We start from the raw sequence: 20,206 nt of genomic DNA, 5'->3' as shown, positions 1-20,206 counted from the left end.
TTTTATTGTTTACTGGGACTGGCCGTTGGTGGCTTTGAATCCCCTACCGCTTTTGCGGCTTATATATTATGAATGTTTTGCTTCGAGTTTTCCCGAGTAGGTTTTGAAATAAATATGAGTTGTCGTCTCATATTTAGTTCTGGTATGACGTTCAATCTGTCGGTTCGTTCATTACTTTTCGTAGAAAATTTTGCTTCTTCTTATGATTTTTGGGAACATTATGATGTGAACGGAGAGACATGGTTTAAGATCTCGTATCATTTAGATATCATGTCTTGAGATGTTTGAGACCAATGCGATGGGTTTAGGGCAAGACCTAGGTTTACTTTCGGTTTAAGGTTTGTGCGGTGACTAGCCGGCTATCATTTTTCCTGTTGCGGTTTCTTCTTGACTCGTACCGATTTAAAGTCCGCGATAAGTTCTCGGCTTATATGACTTGTATGGTACGAATCGAGCATCTTTTCAGAGGCAATTTTTAAGCCAACTGGAAGTGCTAAACCAAAATTTCGGATTTTTGTTGTAGCGCGCTTTCGTCCTAGTGCTGGACGTTTTGAAGATCAAAAGAGTGATCGGGTTGCGTTTGTTTAAGACGGCTGGAGCATTCGTCGAGGCCAATCGACGAACGTGGTATAGATTTTTGGAGGTCGCGTTCGGACAAATTTGTTCGTATCATCTTCGAATTTTAACTTTGCAACGTCTCGCAGTTATTTCGAAGACTATACGCCTATTTCTTAAGTGTTTGAAGGATGTTTATAAAAACGATTTTGGGCCGGGTGAGGCCGTTGACAAGAGATTTAATTTTTCTAGACGTGTTTTTAAGTTTGTTTTTGCGCTGAATGAAGCGTAAACGTTTTTCGATAAAAAGGAGTAATGGAGATTGTAGTAAAAGTTTTTGGAGTTTCTAAAAACTCGATTACAATAGTGCATTTTCTCCTATGTGGGACTATACGAGTATACGCACCCACTCCCCCCCATTTTTAGAGTGGGGGATAGCTGAACTCGCCTTTCGATGAGCTGCCTACGTACCTCTTTCGAGGATCAAGCCATCTCGTAGTTCCGTTTCATGCCGCGAGCGTTTTTCACTCGGCGGTTCTAGCCGTGCTGACCGCCTTGATCGTGACAATCGTGGCCGGGTCAATGATTTTTTTCAGATTTTCCGGTTGAGTTGAAGTGTCCGCTTCGGACTCGCGTTCAGTTTCGACGTCCGAGGCGTTCGCGTCGGCGGAAAATGTCAAATCGTCTTTCTTTGACGCGTTTTTGGCCGAAGAGTGGTCTATCTTCGTGCGCTTGCGGTTTGCTGCTGCAGAGGTCGCGATTTATCTTAACTTGTGTTCCGCTAGAAAGCACAGTCGTGACTGTTTATGACATCCCCATATAGCTGAGACTCCGCTTGGGGTTGGGAACTTGATACCCAGGTGATACGTCGACGGGACGGCTTGCATGGCGTTTAGCCATGGGGTTCCCATGATCACATTGTAGATAGCGGGGTGATCGACTACCGCGAACTCGACGATTTTCGTGATCTCTTTGGCCATGACCGGCAGCTGGATTGATCCGAGGGTCATTGATACTTCGCCTGAAAAACCCGTGAGTGGTTTAGGTGTCAGGATTACGTCTCCAGGTTCGATGCTCATTCGATTGAGAGTATCACGGAAGATTACGTTGACCGTGCTTCCTGTTTGATGAGGATCCTTCCGACCTCCAGGTCTCGAACGACAAGGTCTATGACGAGCGGATCGCAGTGAGGTTGATCTATGCCGCAAGCCTCCTCCTTCGTAAAGGTGATTGGGCAATCTTGGCCATGTCGAGGAGGAGACCACGTAGGCCAGTTTGCACTCGATTCTGCCTTGCGCTTGTAAGCCTTGATGGCCGAAACAGTATCGCTGCAGTATTGCGATCCTCCGATGATCATGTTGACTCTGCGCCGATTGTTGTCATTCCCCTTTTCCTCTGGCCTCCTGCCGCGTTTATCCCCGGATTGGTTTTGTTGAGGGGATTTTTCAGCGGGCGGATTTATATCCGTCCTTGGAGGTCGATCGGAATCGAGGATGAGATCTTTAACGCTGGTTACTTTCGAGAGCTCTCCAGCGAGTAGCTTCGCGGCCAGCCTTGCTACCAAGACCTTGCAGTTAGTTGTGGAGTGTCCTCGGGACTGATGGAACTCGCAGAAGGTGTTCTCATCATATCCTTGATTGCGAGTCCACGTATTACCCGTGGTTCGGGCTTGGTCCGAACTGATCGCGTAATTATGCGCCCCTTGGAGATCTTCCCCCTCGTGGTGGACATACTTGTCGTTACGAGAGTTCTTCTTTTTAGCTTTCGGATCCACGTCTTTCGAGCATGGTCTTGCTGCCTTATGTTTTTGCGACAAGACTTTCGTCTCTTCCTCGACTATGATGTAGTCCGTTGCCTTGTGGAGGGCGTCCTGGATCGTTCGCGGTTTGTCGAGGGTTATCCATTTTCTTAATTTCGACTTGTACCAGAGCGTTTTTCTCAGCGCGTCGATGGCCACTTTGTCGCTTATTTCGCTGACCCTGGACATTATCAGTTTGAACCGGCTGATGAACTCGCGGAGTGGTTCGTCTTCCCTCTGGGAAAGACTCCAGAGATCGACATCGGAAGTTTCCCTGTCGATGAATACAGAGTATTGTTTGAGAAATTCCGATGCGAGCTGTCGGAAACTCCTGATAGTGTTGCGATGAAGGCGTGCGAACCATTCGAGTGCCGCTCCTTCCAGATTCTTGACGAACAGGCGGCAGTAGCCGGCATCTTTTTCGCCGTCCTTCAGCGTCGCTCTTCCCATTGCGATATGGAAAGCCTGAAGATGCGCTTTCGGATCGGTTGTACCATCATACTTCGGTATTTTGATCTTTCCCGGATCGGATACCCTCATATATGAAATGCGACTGGTAAAGGGGGTCTTCCGAGCTCCTTCCAGCAGTCGGTCGATTTCGGGGGCAGCGCTAGTAGCATGATGGATTTGCGATTTTACGGCTCTTACTTCAGCCGCGGTTTTGGTGATGTAATCGCGAAGATCGCCAATATCCGACGTCTCGCCAGCGGATTTCCGAGCTTGTCGGCGTTTGCTGCGAGTGAGCTCGGTCTGCTTTTCAGCTAGCTCTTCCTGTTCATTCCAGTAGAGGATTTCCTCCTCTTATGTCATTGGTTTGTCGAACGGAGAGTTTTCCCGAGCGGATCGGCTTCTGGTCCTCCTCGGATGGCTGTTAACGTCCTCGTCGGTATCGTTAGAGACATCACTAGGATTTCGCTTGGATTTTGACCCGAAGGTTGTTCCCGTGCGGTCCAGGCCTGTTGAGTGGGGTGGCGAAGTCGAGTCTTTTTCCGCGGACTTTAGTGGTTCCGCGGGGACAGATTGCTCTGGTCCATGCTGTTAAGGTTTCAACCTGTTTGGTCAAGGTGCTTACGAGCTTATCCTGTTCTTCCGACCTTTTCTCATAGGTGGCAAACATCTTTCTAAACTCCTCGAGCGCCGCGGCGTTGGCTGGTGCATTGGCAGCGGATACGTCCGCTGCTGGAGTATGGAGATCGGTGCCACTGCCTCCGTTGAGAGGAGTCTGCACGTTATCCGCGTCGTCAGTTGACATGTCGGGTTGAGCGTGATGTGGTTGAGAGTTAGATTGATCCATACCCCCCCTCCTTCTAGCGCCAAACTGTGGGAACCGAAATTCACACCGTCGATTTCCGTTTAAATTAGGAAACTAGGAAAACCCTAATTTCCCAGAGGTCCCGGATATCTGCTAATACCACACGCCAAGCAATCAGAACACGAGAAATAACGACGATAAAAATAAGAAATCGAAAAGAGAGCAAAGAAAATCTTATTCCGAATTTGCGTATGAGCGTTACAACAAGGTATAAGCCTGGGCTCGAGAGCTGTTGGCGAGATTCCTAGTTCTAAAACTCTAAGACGGCTAAAACCTAATTGAGTCGCAGCTCGAATAACAGAAACGGAAATATGCCTAAATTGCTCTAAGTGCTAAGTTTGTTCTGAAAAACTTCTCCCCCATGCTTCTCGCCAAGGACTCCTTATATACTAGCTCCAAGATCGGTTTATGATTTTACTCTTCTGCCCTTAAGCCGTCATAGCATAAAATGGAGATATTCCATTTTTCTCCGATCTTCACAATTATCTTTAAACTTCTATATTTATCCGCGGAAACTTGACATTTATCTTTCCTTGTGAACCAAGCGTAAACTGTCTTACGGTTTATGGGCTTTGGTTAAGAAATCGTAAGTTGGGCCTCGAGTCGTGTCTTAGGTCCATATGGGCCGTCTTCCGACTCGACACGTTTATTACGATTTCTTTCGATAAAGAACGAACTTTCCGCGGTTTTTACCGCGAAGTTTAGTTGATGTCTTAGAATGGTCGGAAGGCATGAACTGAATTTGCTACGGTCTTCGAGAGATAGCATCGTAGGATAGACGGGAATGCATGGACTGGCGTCGTATCGACGTTCGGAAGTGCTCGGTCGCTACGAAGCGACCGAGCGGGACGAACGCTCAGTCGCTACGTAGCGACCGAGCTATGGCTTGGACTTGGTTGCTACGTAGCGACCGGATAGCGTGCGTGTGTGGTAGTTGCTCAATGACCGAGCTTGGTTTGTCCACTTTGAGCTTTCAAGGATACTTTTTTTCGTAAAAACTCCGTCTTGGTTATTTTTAACGAAAATTATATTTTTCTTTTACTATCATTTCGGAAATACGATTTCCAAGGGTTTTCGGGTGTTAATTCCGTTATGACCGTTTTTGACCCCAACAATATCAAAGTTCAAAAGTTTGGTAGCCCAAGCTGCTTTGTGCTCCAGTTCGACTGGTAAATGACATGATTTGCCATAAAGAAGGTGGAATGGTGTTGTTCTTAGCGGCGTTTTGTAGGCGGTCCTGTAAGCCCAAAGTGCATTATCTAGTTTCCTAGACCAATCTTTTCTGGAGGTTCCTACGGTTTTCTCTAAGATTTCCTTAATTTGCCGCTTAGAGACTTCTACTTGTCCACTGGTTTGTGGGTGGTAAGGTGTGGCTACTCTATGATGAATACCATTCTCTTGGAAAGATTGTACTCTTGAAGAGTTTAATAACCACAGATGCGTCATCGGTAGGAGAAGCTACTGCTTCGACCCATTTGGATACGTAGTATACATCGACTAGTATATATTTGTTTCCATACACGGGAAGGGTCCCATAAAATCGATACCCCAGCAATCAAAGACTTCAACTTCAAGAATGAACTTCTGTTCCAATTCGTGTCTTTTGCTGATTTTTCCACGTCTTTGGCATCTGTCACATTGGGTTATAAATGCGTGGACATCGCGGAAAGTGGTCGGCCACCAAAATCCTGCCTGGAGGATTTTCGAAACCGTTTTAAAGGTAGCAAAATGTCCTGCATAATCAGCTCCGTGACATTGGTAAATAATGTCCGGAATTTCAGCTTAGGATACGCATCGTCTGTATATGTGATACCACTCAAATTACTCTAAGGAGTGTTACTCTCATCAAAAGAGGTTCAGATGTAGTACTTAGAGATCGAATCCACAAGGAGCTAGGGAACAATTAAATCTAGTGTTTATTAATTCTAAGAGTTGTAAATGTTTAAATGAAATAGCAATAGTAACAAGCGAAGTAAATAGTAAATGTAACTTGGTTGGAAATGATATTAGATGCAGGGCCACTATTCAGGTGTTGGATATTATAATACCTATAGATGCCTATTTGTTGTATGCATGATATGTTAGAGCTTAATCGCTTAACTCAGTGATCAGCTGTCGCATGTTTCACTGGTTAATAAACTAGATCTCGTGTCTAAACGGTTAGTATGTTGACAACGAGAGAGTGTCGATCGATTGTCCTATTAGGACGTCGACCGATACACCTTTGCCTACGTCGACCGATAGTCAGTTGAGGACATCGATCGACGGGTTCTAGCCAGGTCTATGCGCGAGTATGATATGTCCTATTAAGATACTAAATCGGTGGTTAGCCCTCTCTAGCGGTCCTAATATGATAGATAGATGTCAGGATGGGATAACAAGGGTGCTTGAGTATGCAATCCAATGATCAAGTCCTAGTTAGCAAGGCTAAAAAAAGCAATGAATACAAATCTATAATGAATATCACAACAAGGCAGATCTATAGTTTGGGGCTAATCCCACAAACCTATCTGAACCCTGGATCTAATAAGTGAACTACTCAGACATAGCAAAGCAATTCATAACATAGAAATAGAAATTCATAGTATAGATGAAAAGGAATGAAAACAAGGAGTTCCAATCACAAGTGATCTTCTCTCAAAGTAAAACTGTAACAAAAATCTCTCTCTGCCGTCAAAACACTTAGGCAGTATATAATCTACTAGGTTAAAAACTCGTCAGGGCATTTTCGTAATTTGGCTTGTCCTTGGATTTTAAGTCCGCTGGATCCAAAATGTCGCGTGTCCAATGTCTCGACATCGATCGATGGTACTTGTGTACATCGATCGATATTAATCTTCATCTGTCGAGGCATCTCTTGGTGTCGATCGATAGCACTGGATGCGCATCGATCGATTGTTCTTCCTCTCGTTGACCTCTACATGGTCAGCTCGGGTGAAGTGTCCTTTAAGCTCCAAAATGCTCCAAAGTCATAGCTTTACTCCGAAATGCACCTGAACCTGAAAACATACCTAGAAGAGTAGAAAACATAGATATATATATATATATATATATATATATATATATATATATATATATATATATATATATATATATATATATATATATATATATATATAAAACACCTATATACCATGGATGAAAACGGGTTAAATCCAAGGTATATCAACTCCCCTAGACTTACCCTTTTGCTTGTCCTCAAGCAAAACATACAGGCAGTCTCTCTGAAAGAGGTTTGAAACTATTAGGGACTTAAGATTTTAAAACATAGAAATCTTTTCCTCAACAATTTTGCAACCACATTTAAAAAGTCCTAATCACAGAAGCACACTATGCAATATCCTAGCTTGGCAACCATTTCTAACATAACACAACTCATCAATTCACGTCTGACATCCCCTCTACTGACTTCATTTCTTAGCATAAATATAAAGTGAATGCTTTACCTTGGGAGTATCGATCATAGGATGCAAGGATTTCAGACAAGTATCTGGATCTGCAGGTAAAGGTTAGTTCCTAGTTTCTCTCTCTCTAATTTTCTCTCTTGAGTTAAAGTCTGCTTCCATTGCAGGATCAGTGACTAAGATTGGACAGGCTTCCATGAATCAAAACTTAATGGTGGTTGCCACCATGCTCTGTTCACTTTTTTTTTACCTATATCCAAGAGTTCTTTGCGAAGCGAGCCTTGAAGATTGCCACCTCCAAGTCCCGTTTCGAACTCTTTTATTGGAGTCTTTATGAATCAAGCCTTAATGGTTTTAGCCACCAAGTCCTGTTCAGACTCATCCTAAGTAAACAATAGATCTTTTTTTTTTAAATATCACTAACTATTCTAGGGTCGAAATTTAGAGAGAGAAAATGTGATAAATAATCTACACAAGGCGTTACCTTCCAGACTTGTCTGAAGAATCCGATCCCATGTATACCAAGCCCCAAGACAAGCGGTTATGTCAGGTTTTGTGTTGGAAATCAGCTTTGGTTACTTCATACGGTTCAAGGCAAGTGTGTAGTTGATAGGTCGATCTGCTTTAGCATCTATAGTGCTATCTGCAATCAGTAAATCTAAAATGGTGCTAAAGATTGATTAGATATTCAAGTTTAAATCAATATAAGATTATTGTCCTATTTTCAATAGCTAAGCATAATTTATTAAAATTCATTTTATATAAGAATAAAATAAATTATATCAGTAAATCTCCCCCAGACTTAAATTACACTGTCCCAGTGTAACTCAGCCGGACTTATGATGGAATAGTTCATAATGTACGAAATGTAAGAAGTAGGGAAGATACATCTGACCGAAGTAGATATCGATCGATGGAAAAATGTTACATCGATCGTCATGTGGTTGTCTATGTCGAGCGATGTTGACATATCGTCGGCGGTCGATATTCAGGTCCTCCTACTTGGGTCTCCTAAATCTGAAAGAAATAAAACGAAAGTAAATAAATGCTAGCTAATTAAACCAAAATAAAATACCTAATAGTGGGTTGCCTCTCACTGAGTGTTGGGGTCAAAAACGGTTACGACGGAATTACCACCCGAAAGTCCTCAGAGATCGTATTTCCGAAAGAGTTAGTAAAAGAAGAGATGTAATTTTCGTAAAAATAACCTATACGAGGTTTTTACGAAGAAGTATCCTTTGGGATTCAAACCGAACAAACCAAGCTCGGTCGCTACGTATACACGCCGTCCGGTCGCTACGAAGCAACCGGGTCGCTACGCAGAAACCGAGCGATCGTCCCGCTCGGTCGCTACGTAGCGACCGAGCTCGAGCCAAAGCTCGGTCGCTACGTAGCGACCGAGCTCAGCCAAGCTCGGTCGCTACGTAACGACCGAGCGATCGTCCCGCTCGGTCGCTACGTAGTGACCGAGCTCAAGCCAAAGCTCGGTCGCTACGTAGCGACCGAGCACTCGTCTCACTTGGTCGCTACGTAGCGACCGGGCTCGAGCCAAAGTTCGGTCGCTGTGTAGCGATTGAACCTTTCCGAACATCGATACGACACCAGTCCATGCATTCTCGTCAAAACCTTCGAATGCTATCTCCCGAAGACCGTAGCAAGCTCAGTCCATGTTTCCCGCTATTCTAATTCATCGATCAAAGTTCACGGATTAGAAACCGCGGAAAACTCGTAGTAAACGTGTCGAGTCGGAAGACGGCCCAAAGGGACCTAAAACACGATCGAAGCCCATCCTACAATTTTCCTAACCAAAAGCCCGTAAACCACAGCATGTTTTACGCTTGGCCCACGAGGAAGGATAAATGTCAAGTTTCCGCAGATAAATACGGAAGTTTTGAAGATAATTATGAAGAACGGGAAAAATGGAAAATCTCCATTTTATGCTATGACGGCTTAAGGGCAGAAGAGTAAAAGCGTAAACCGACCTTGGAGCTAGTATATAAGGAGTCCTAGGCGAGGAGCAGAGAGGAGAACTTTTTCAGAGCAAACTTAGCACTTAGAGCAATTTAGGCAATTTAGGCAATTTTCCGTTTTTGTTATTTCGAGCTGCGACTCAATTAGGTTTAGCCGTCTTAGGGTTGCTAGAACTAGGAATCTCGCCGACCGCTCTCGAGCCCAGGCTTATACCTTGTTGTAAACGCTCATACGCAGATTCGGAATAAGATCTACTTTGCTCTCTTTTCGATTTCTTATTTTTATCGTTGTTATTCTCGTGTTCTGATTGCTTGACGTGTGGTAATTAACAGATATCCGGGTCCTCTGGGAAACTAGGGTTTTCTTAGTTTCCTTATTTAAACGGAAATCGACAATGTGAATTTCGGTTCCCACAGTTTGGCGGTAGAAGGAGGGGGACTTACGGATCAATCTAACCCGCAAAAGCCACACACAATCTGACATGTCAACCAACGACGCGGATAACGTGCAAACTCCTCTTAATGGAGGCAGCGGCACCGATCTCCACACTCCCGTAGCGGACGTATCCGCGGCCAACGCGCAAGCCAACGCCGCGACGCTCGAGGAGTTCAAAAAGATGTTCGCCACCTATGAGAAAAGGTCGGAAGAACAGGATAAGCTCGTGAATACCTTGACCAAACAGGTTGAAACCTTAACGGCAAGGACCCAAGCTATCCGTCCCCGCGGAACCACCAAAATCCGCGGGAAGAGGCTCGACTTCGCCACCCCACTCGATAGAGCAGGACTCGCGCGGGAACGACCTTCCGGTCAAAACCCTAGCGAGAAATCTCCCGTCGAAAAGGGGAACCCTGAAAATCTTCCGCCCCCTGCAAAGGACTCGGAGGATAACGAAGCCGAACACATTGACCTGGATCCTAGCGATGTCTCCAACGACACCGACGAGGATGTCGACAGACATCCAAGAAGGACCAGAAGCCGATCCGCTCGGGAAGGCTCCCCGTTCGAAAAACCAATGACGGAAGAAGAAGAAGTCGCCTATTGGAACGAACAAGAGGAGCTGGCCGAAAGGCAAACCGAGCTCACTCGCAGTAAACGCCGACAGGCTCGGAAATCTACTGACGAGACATCGGATATCCGCGATCTTCGCGACTACATCACTAAGACTGCGGCAGAAGTGAGAGCCGTAAAGTCTCAAATCCATCATGCTACTAGTGCTGCCCCCGAGATCGATCGACTGCTGGAAGGAGCTCGAAAGACCCCCTTTACCAGTCGCATTTCGGACATGAGGGTGTCCGATCCGGGAAAGATCAAAGTACCGAAGTACGATGGTACGGCCGATCCGAAAGCGCACCTTCAGGCTTTCCACATCGCGATGGGAAGAGCAAGACTGAAGGACGGCGAAAAAGATGCCGGCTATTGCCGCCTGTTCGTCGAAAATCTCGAAGGAGCAGCGCTCGAATGGTTCGCACGCCTTCGTCGCAACACCATCGGGAGTTTTCGACAGCTCGCATCGGAATTCCTCAAACAGTACTCTGTATTCATAGACAGGGAAACCTCCGATGTTGACCTCTGGAGTCTCTCCCAGAGGGAAGACGAACCCCTCCGCGAATTTATCAGTCGGTTCAAGCTGATAATGTCCAGGGTCAGCGGGATAAGCGACAAAGTGGCCATCGACGCGCTGAGAAAGACGCTCTGGTACAAGTCGAAATTCAGAAAATGGATAACTCTCGACAAACCGCGAACGATCCAGGACGCCCTCCACAAAGCAACGGACTACATCATAGTCGAGGAAGAAACTAAAGTCTTATCGCAAAAACATAAGCCGGCAAGACCATCCTCGAAAGACGCAGATCCGAAGGGGAAAAAGAAGAACTCTCGTAACGACAAGTACGTCCATCACGAGGGGGAAGATCTCCAAGGGGCGCATAACTATGCGATCAGTTCGGATCAAGGCCGGACCACGGGCAACACATGGACTCGCAATCAAGGGTATGACGAAAACACCTTCTGCGAGTTCCACCAATCCCGAGGACACTCCACGACCAATTGCAAAGTCTTGGGAGCAAGACTGGCCGCGAAGCTACTCGCTGGAGAGCTTTCGGAAGTAACTAGCGTCAAGGATCTCATCCTCGATTCTGATCGGCCTCCAAAGACGGATAGAAATCCGCCCGCTGAAAAATCCCCTCAACGAAACCATCCTGGGGATAAACGCGGTAGGAGGCCGGATGACAAAGGGAACGATAACAATCGTCGCAGAGTCAATATGATCATCGGAGGATCACAATACTGCGGCGATACCGTGTCGGCCATCAAGGCTTACCAACGGAAGGCAGAGTCAAGTGCAAATTGGCCTACATGGTCTCCTCCTCGAGACGGCCAGAGTTGCTCGATCACCTTCACAGAGGAAGAAGCCGGCGGTATTGACCAACCTCACTGCGACCCGCTCGTCATAGATCTCGTCATACGAGATTTAGAAGTCGGAAGGGTACTCGTCGACACGGGAAGCACGGTCAACGTAATCTTCCGCGACACTCTCAAGCGGATGAGTATCGAACTCGGAGAAGTAATTCCGACGCCAAAACCGCTCACGGGTTTTTCAGGCGAAGTGTCGATGACTCTCGGATCAATCCAATTGCCAGTCATGGCCAAGGAGATCACAAAATCGTCGAATTCGCGGTAGTCGATCATCCCGCTATCTACAACGTAATCATGGGAACCCCATGGCTCAACGCCATGCAGGCAGTTCCGTCAACCTACCACCTGGGTCTCAAGTTCCCAACGCCGAGCGGAGTCGCGGCCATCTGGGGATGCCAAAAACAGTCGCGACTATGCTTCCTCGCGGAGCATAAGTTAAGGCAAATCACGGCTTCCACAAACGGCAAACGCGCGAAGATAGATCGATCTTCAGCCAAAAGCGCCCCGGGAGAAGACGAAGTAAAATCGTCTATCAACGCAAACGCATCGGACGTCGAGGCTCGACATAAATCCGAAGCCCACGCAACAACTCAACCGGAACATCCGGAAAATAGCGTCGACCCAGCCACGATCGACACGGTCAAGGCGGACATCGCGACATCTACCGCCGAGTAAGAACACTCGCGGCATGAAACAGAACTACGAGATGGCTTGATCCTCGAAAGGGGTACGTAGGCAGCTCGTCAAAAGACGAGTTCAGCTATCCCCCTCTCTAAAAAGGGGGGGGGTGGGTGCGTATACTCGTATACTCCCACTTAGAAAAATCTTCATTATTGTAATCGAGTTTTTAGAAACTTCAAAAACTTTTACTACAATATACGTTTTCTTTTCTTATCGAAAACGTTTACGCTTCAGTAAAACACAAAAGAAACTTTCAGGACACGCCTGAAAACGTTAAGACTCTTGTCTGCGGCCCCTTCCGGCCCAAAAATCGTAAAGATTATCATCTTTCAAAAATACACGCATAATCCTCGAAATAACTGCGAGACGTCGCAAAAGTTAAAATTCGAGGACAATGCTAACAAATTGTCCGAACGCGACCACCAAAAACCTTACACCCCGTTAGTCGATTGGCCCCGACGAACACGCCAGCCGTCTTAAACAAACGCAATCCGATCACTCTTTTGATCTTTAAAAACGTCAAGCACAAGGACAAAAGCGCGCTACAACAAAAATCCGAAATTTTGGTTTAGCACTTCCAGTTGATTCTGAGAAGATGCTCGATTCGTACCATACAAGTCATATAAGCCGAGAACATATCGCGGACTTTAAATCGGTGCGAGTCAGGAAGAATTCGCAACAGGAAAAACGATAGCCGGCTAGTCACCGCACAAACCTTAACCGAAAGTAAACCTAGGTCTTGCCCTAAACCCAACGCTCTGGTCTCAAACATCTCAAGGCATGATATTTAAACGATACGAGATCATAAACCATGTCTCTATGTTCGTATCTCAATGTTCTCGAAAATCGTAAAGATAGATAAATTTTTACGAAAATCACGAACGAACCAACAGATTGAACGTCTAATCAGAACTACATACGAGACGACAACTCGTATTTACTTCAACCCTACTCAGGAAAACTCGAAACAAAACATTTATCATATAAATAAACCGCGTAAAGCGGCAAGGGATTCAAAGCCACCAACGGCCAGTCCCGGAAATACAAATACGGCCATCTAGGCCTAAACGAAATCCAAATTCAAAGGGCCACATTCGGCCGAAAACAAGGATAACTGATCCATCCCTCATAATCCAAAGTCAAAGTCCCCGGACAACGAAGCACCAAACGCATCCGCGGGACGATCCACTTCCTCGCCACCATCGTGAAAATCGGTCGGAACCTCCTCGGTATCAGGGGAAACCGGGATGGAATCCCAGAACCCTTGAATCCTCTCGTCGATCGGAGGGATAAGCGCCTCAGCGTGGGCACGGTCACTCATCCCACTCTTCATCAAGCTCATTTCCTCTTCAAACACATAGTCATCGGCTCGCGTCCTCCAAAGACTTCCGACCGAACCACGGCACTCGCGAAAGTCGCCCACCGAGGTAAAGGCATTCTTGAGGTTCCCGTACTCAACCTGGAACTGAGATGCACGAGTCTTCATCACCTCGACGATTTCTCTTTTGCCTTTCCTCTCCGCTTTACGAACAGCCCGCGCATGATCACGAGTAAGCTGCGCCTCTCGCTCCAGCATCTCGCCTTGCACGCGAGCGAGATCCCGCTCCGCTTTCTCCGCCTTGAAGCGGTAGACCATGGCTTCTCTATGGCCCGCCTCAATGGCCGAGCCCAGCAAGCTCAGGCCCTGCAAAATCGATTGGCATGTTATAAATATATACATAGGACAATCACCAAAAAATTCTCAAAAAAAAACTAACCCCATTGATGATGCGAGATCCTTCCGCAACGACTCTCGGCCTCGCCGATTCTTTCGTAGGAGGAGGAGCATCGAAACCCGATGGCAGCCCAGCAAAGAAATCATCGAAATCCGGAATAGGGGCCTCGCTCGAACCGCTCCCGTCGCCGTAAGCAAGGTTCGGATCCCATCCTGGAAGCATAGAGTCATCCATCGAAAACTCTATGTCGCCAAGATCGACATCTTTTCCCTTCCAAGAGCTCGACTCCGGCGCAGCTGTCGGAGCTTCGACGGGATTCTGGTCGTCGGGTTCGGAGTCGCTTCCCGTGTCCGCATCCAAAGCAGGACCGGGTTGCACGAATCTCAGTGCCTTCCGAACCCTCTTCGGCGTAAAAGAAGTCCAGAAGAAGGGACCATTCCTGAGAAGATCCCTCACCGAAATGATGTCCTCGGGGAACGGAGCAAAAGGGTTGATGAAGGGACGATCATTCGGCAACCTCCGGAACAATGGAATGCAACTCTCTTCGACGGATGCAGCGTCTATACAGACAAAGAAAAAGAACTTCTTCCACGAGTTGAAGTTCGAAATAAACTTCTTAACCACTGACATAAATTTCCGAGGGACCAACCTATGCTTATCCGTACCCCTGACAAGTTGAAGCCTCAAAAGCGCTTCATAATGATCGACAGAAAGGGAAAGGCCATGCTCGTAGCTTAGGATCAGGATCCCAATAAGGTGCTGAATGGCAAGGGGTGTCAACTGACTTATCGCAACTTCGAAATGGTCCAACACTCGGACGAGAATTTCGGGTATGGGGAACCAGAGGCGACAACGCACTACGAACACCTCATAACAAGTAAGTAACCCTCCGGGGGATTGTTAGCACATTCCCCGCGGCAGGGAACCCGAAACTCCACAGCATCCGGGATGTGGTAGAACGATCGCATCGTCGCGAGAAACTCGTCAGTAGTCCTGCTTGCATCCTCTTCCTCTACTCCACGATGGACCAGGACCGGGAACGGCTTCTCCTTGGGAGGGGTCAACGAGCCATAGTGAGCAACCCACCATGCCTCGTTCTCGGCAGGATGCACCGAGTGAGGCACGAACTCCATCTTCGGAACGACGAGCTCTTAATAAGGACTCGCGGACGAAGACCCTTTTTTCGCAATCTTTTTCTTGCTCGACATCTTTACACTTCTCTTGAGAGAATAGAGGAAAAGGGTGGAGAGAAAGATAGAAAGTTCTTTTTTGAAAGATCTTAGAGAAAAACAAGAAAGTGAAAAAATTATGGAACAAGTTACCTCTCTTCTTATAAGACATGAGGATTTACTATTCAAGCTCGGACTTTCGAATATTAATTCCATCCATCACGCCTAACTTGCCAAACATGCCTAACCGCACGCTAGGATCCTATGATACATGATCCTAACGGGCTGGGGGGCTAACTGTTGGGGTCAAAAACGGTTACGACGGAATTACCACCCAAAAGTCCTCAGAGATCGTATTTCCGAAAGAGTTAGTAAAAGAAGAGATGTAATTTTCGTAAAAATAACCTATACGAGGTTTTTACGAAGAAGTATCCTTTGGGATTCAAACCGAACAAACCAAGCTCGGTCGCTACGTATACACGCCGTCCGGTCGCTACGAAGCAACCAAACCCGAGCCAGGCTCGGTCGCTACGCAGCAACCGAGCGATCGTCCCGCTCGGTCGCTACGTAGCGACCAAGCTCGAGCCAAAGCTCGGTCGCTACGTAGCGACCGAGCTCGAGCCAAAGCTCGGTCGTTACGTAGCGACTGAGCGATCGTCCCGCTCGGTCGCTACGTAGCGACAGAGCTCGAGCCAAAGCTCGGTCGCTACGTAGCGACCGAGCGATCATCCCGCTCGGTCGCTACGTAGCGACCGAGCTCAGCCAAGCTCGGTCGCTACGTAGCGACCGAGCGCTCGTCCCGCTCGGTCGCTACGTAGCGACCGAGCGATCGTCCCGCTCGGTCGCTACGTAGCGACCGAGCGATCGTCCCGCTCGGTCGCTACGTAGCGACCGAGCACTCGTCTCACTCGGTCGCTACGTAGCGATCGGGCTCGAGCCAAAGTTCGGTCGCTGTGTAGCGATTGAACCTTTCCGAACATCGATACGACACCAGTTCATGCATTCTCGTCAAAACCTTCAAATGCTATCTCCCGAAGACCGTAGCAAGCTCAGTCCATGTTTCCCGCTATTCTAATTCATCGATCAAACTTCACGGATTAGAAACCGCGGAAAACTCATAGTAAACATGTCGAGTCGGAAGACGGCCCAAAGGGACCTAAAACACGATTCGAAGCCCATCCTACGATTTTCCTAACCAAAAGCCCGTAAACCACAACATGTTTTACGCTTGGCCCACGAGGAAGGATAAATGTCAAGTTTCCGCGGATAAATACGGAAGTTTTGAAGATAATTATGAAGAACGGGAAAAATGGAAAATCTCCATTTTATGCTATGACGGCTTAAGGGCAGAAGAGTAAAAGCGTAAACCGACCTTGGAGCTAGTATATAAGGAGTCCTAGGCGAGGAGCAGAGAGGAGAACTTTTTCAGAGCAAACTTAGCACTTAGAGCAAGTTAGGCAATTTTCCGTTTTTGTTATTTCGAGCTGCGACTCAATTAGGTTTAGCCGTCTTAGGGTTGCTAGAACTAGGAATCTTGCCGACAGCTCTCGAGCCCAGGCTTATACCTTGTTGTAAACGCTCATACGCAGATTCGGAATAAGATCTACTTTGCTCTCTTTTCGATTTCTTATTTTTATCGTTGTTATTCTCGTGTTCTGATTGCTTGACGTGTGGTAATTAACAGATATCCGGGTCCTCTGGGAAACTAGGGTTTTCTTAGTTTCCTTATTTAAACGGAAATCGACAGTGTGAATTTCGGTTCCCACACTGAGCGCTTGGTTATAGTCATTTAGCTTGACTGTGGTAGTGATTGGCTATTTGGTGGAGAAACAGCTGCTTGTTGGAAAACAAGCATCCACGTCATCTCTGCACATTCTGGAACAAGATGCAATGAAACTTCTTGTGGCCTCATCATTTCTTGTCCATTTGTCATCCATCTTTTCAAGTGCATTGGAGATGTGCTGTAGCCTATCTTGAACGTTTTCAATGCTGACCTGGTGCCAGCCTATGTTGTCATAGGCATATGCTGAAAGTTCTGTCAGATCCTTTTGCATTGACTCTATCGTCTTGTGTATCAGCTGCTCGCTGGCTGGTGTAGACTCGGCGTCGATCGATGCGATTATGTGTTCGTCGGTCGATCTCGGCGACTTACCATCGAGCGATTTCGCTCGATTCCTGTCGATCGATGCTGATATCTGGTGTTGGGCTGCGAGTTGACTCTGAATGGCTTTGACTTCTTTATGTAGCCATTCTGCGTGGCTGTCTAGTCCACTGATTCTGTTGTCGAATGGAAAGTTGATGTCATCGCAGCGTTTGTCAACCTCTGCTGCTGTGTAGGGAAGTAACTCCTCAGAATTCTTGTCATCGATCCAAGGCCCTCGCAGCCTGTCGATCGAAGATGAGTTTGACTGCAAAACATTTTGATTAGTAATGTTATCAATATCCCTTTGGGCATGAAGTATTTGACTAGACAATTTGTGTAAATCTATCATGACTGGTGATATGAAGCGGTCATGCATGATTTCGTTAGTCTGCAGCCTATTATCCATGGCTGAGATCTTAGCGTCGAGCGATGTGATAGTACACACGTCGATCGATGTGGCTGGTTGTTGGTCTTTCTTGCGAATGGTGTCTAGATTTTGCTGTAGCAGCTCGATTTTGGTGCTCAGCCAGTCCACGTTGTTGTTGAGAGGGTAGTACACGTCGTTTATCCTCGTGTCGATGTATGAGACTTCCCATTCATCCTTGTGTTGTGCTGAACATTGCGGTTCTGCAGGGATCTGGGCTGTAGGAAGACTGACGTCGATCGATGGTGCATGTGGTGCGTCGATCGATGCTGAGGTTGTTGCTTCCTTCTCAAGTTGCTGACGTAAAATCTCAATTTCTGTCCTCGTTTCTACCATATTTCTGAAAAGCTCATTGTAGCCTCTGTCTAAAGGTTGATATGTATCTTCTACCAATGATTTGAGCTCCTCTCCCAGTTTTTCCTGAGCTCCAAATATACCAAACACCATCTCGTTGATTTCATATTTGGTGTAGAGTTCTGGTGCCAGTCTTGTGAGTTTGAAGGAAGTGGCATGTTCTGGAAGACAGATGTGGCTCTCTTCAAAAAGAGATGCTCTTTCCACTAATTTCCTGATGTCGTCCTTTGTGACAGGTATCATCTCACCAGTTACGCCTCGTGTGTGTCCACACTCATCTCTGTAGACTCCATACTAGTCCCTTCGTTCCCAAGTGAACTTTCTGGCTCCGTACATGTCAAAAGCGCGGTTTCCAAATTCATAACGTCTGTCGATCGACGTCGGGTCATCCCTATCGTTCGACATTGGTGTTACCCTGTCGATCGATGTTGCAGTTGTCCCGTCGTAAGATGCTTGGCCTTTTGGTTGGCGTGATAGATCTGGATAGATTTCTGTTGTGGCAACTCCTATGCAATCCTATGATCAAGTCCTAGTTAGCAAGGCTAAAACAAGCAATGAATACAAATCTATCATGAATATCACAACAAGGCAGATCTATAGTTTGGGGCTAATCCTGTTGGGGTTAAAAACGGTTGCGACGAAGTTAAGCATTCAAAACGTCCGAGGAAGAAAACGAGAATTTCTCCGATGAATACTTTTCGAAATAGATTCATTCTTGCGAAGAGCTTTGCGGAGAAAAGAACGAGACGTCCGACAAGAGCTCGGAACATGTCGTTACATAGCAACTAAACGCGCCACGCTCGATAGCTGCGTAGCGACCGAACTCGAGCCAAAGCTCGGTCGCTACGTAGCGACCGAGCGTCCGTCTCGGTCGCTACGTAGCGACCGAGCGTCCGTCCCGCTCGGTCGCTACGTAGCGACCGAGCCCGAGCAAAACTTGGTCGCTACGTAGCGACCGAGTGTTCGTCCCGCTCGGTCGCTACGCAGCAACCGATCACTTCCGAAACGTCGATACGACACCAGTCCATGCATTCCCATCCATCCTACGATGCTATCTCCCGAAGACCGTTGCAAATTCAGTTCATGCCTTCCGACCATTCTAAGACATCAACTAAACTTCGCGGTAAAAACCGGGGAAAGTTCGTTCTTTATCGAAAGAAATCGTAATAAACGTGTCGAGTCGGAAGACGGGCCCATAGAGAAAGATAAATGTCAAGTTTCCGCGGATAAATACGGAAGTTTAAAGATAATTGTGAAGATCGGAGAAAAATGGAATATCTCCATTTTATGGTATGAAGGCTTAAGGGCAGAAGAGCAAAAGCGTAAACCGACCTTGGAGCTAGTATATAAGGAGTCCTAGGCGAGAAGCATAAAAAAGGAACTTTTTCAGAGCAAACTTAGCACTTAGAGTAATTTAGGCAATTTTCCGTTTTTGTTATTTCGAGCTGCGACTCAATTAGGTTTAGCCGTCTTAGGGTTGCTAGAACGAAGAATCTCGCCGACAGCTTTCGAGTCCATGCTTATACCTTGTTGTAAACGCTCATACGCAAATTCGGAATAAAATCTTCTTTGCTCTCTTTTCGATTTCTTATTTTTATCGTTGTTATTTCTCGTGTTCTGATTGCTTGGCGTGTGGTATTAGCAGATATCCGGGACCTCTGGGAAATTAAGGTTTTCCTAGTTTCCTAATTTAAACGGAAATCGACGGTGTGAATTTTGGTTCCCACAGTTTGGCGCTGGAAGGACGGGGCGGGGGGGGGGTGCGGATCAATCTAACCCGCAAAAGCCACTCAACGATCAGAAACGATATGCAAGACTCGACGGCGCAACGTCATCTCATTCAAGGGGGGAGCAACGGTCGATCGGGCCAAACCTCGAAACGATCTCCTTGTCATCGAGTTGACGATTCGAGATATCGACGTCCCTAGGGTGCTGATCGACACCGGAAGTTCGGCCGATATCATCTCAAAGATACTCTCGAAAAAATGGGGATCAATCAATCCGAAGTCACGAAATACCCAAGCCCACTGCTGGAACTTTCGGGGGAAACAACCATGGCCTACGGATCGATTAATCTCGCTGTCAAAGCCGGAACTGTGACGAACGTCACAGAGTTTCTAGTCGTTGACCGTCCCGCATCTTACAACGTTATCATGGGGACGCCATGGTTGAACGCCATGCGTGCAATCCCATCAACGTACCATCTTTGCCTCAAGTTCCCAACCCCTAACGGAGTCGAGGTAATATGGGGAGATCCAAGAGTAT

Source organism: Brassica rapa, chromosome A10 (genome assembly GCF_000309985.2).
Source record: "Brassica rapa cultivar Chiifu-401-42 chromosome A10, CAAS_Brap_v3.01, whole genome shotgun sequence".
NCBI lineage: Eukaryota > Viridiplantae > Streptophyta > Magnoliopsida > Brassicales > Brassicaceae > Brassica > Brassica rapa.
The sequence above is the reverse complement of the archived record's forward strand: the minus strand, read 5'-3'. Positions refer to the sequence as shown.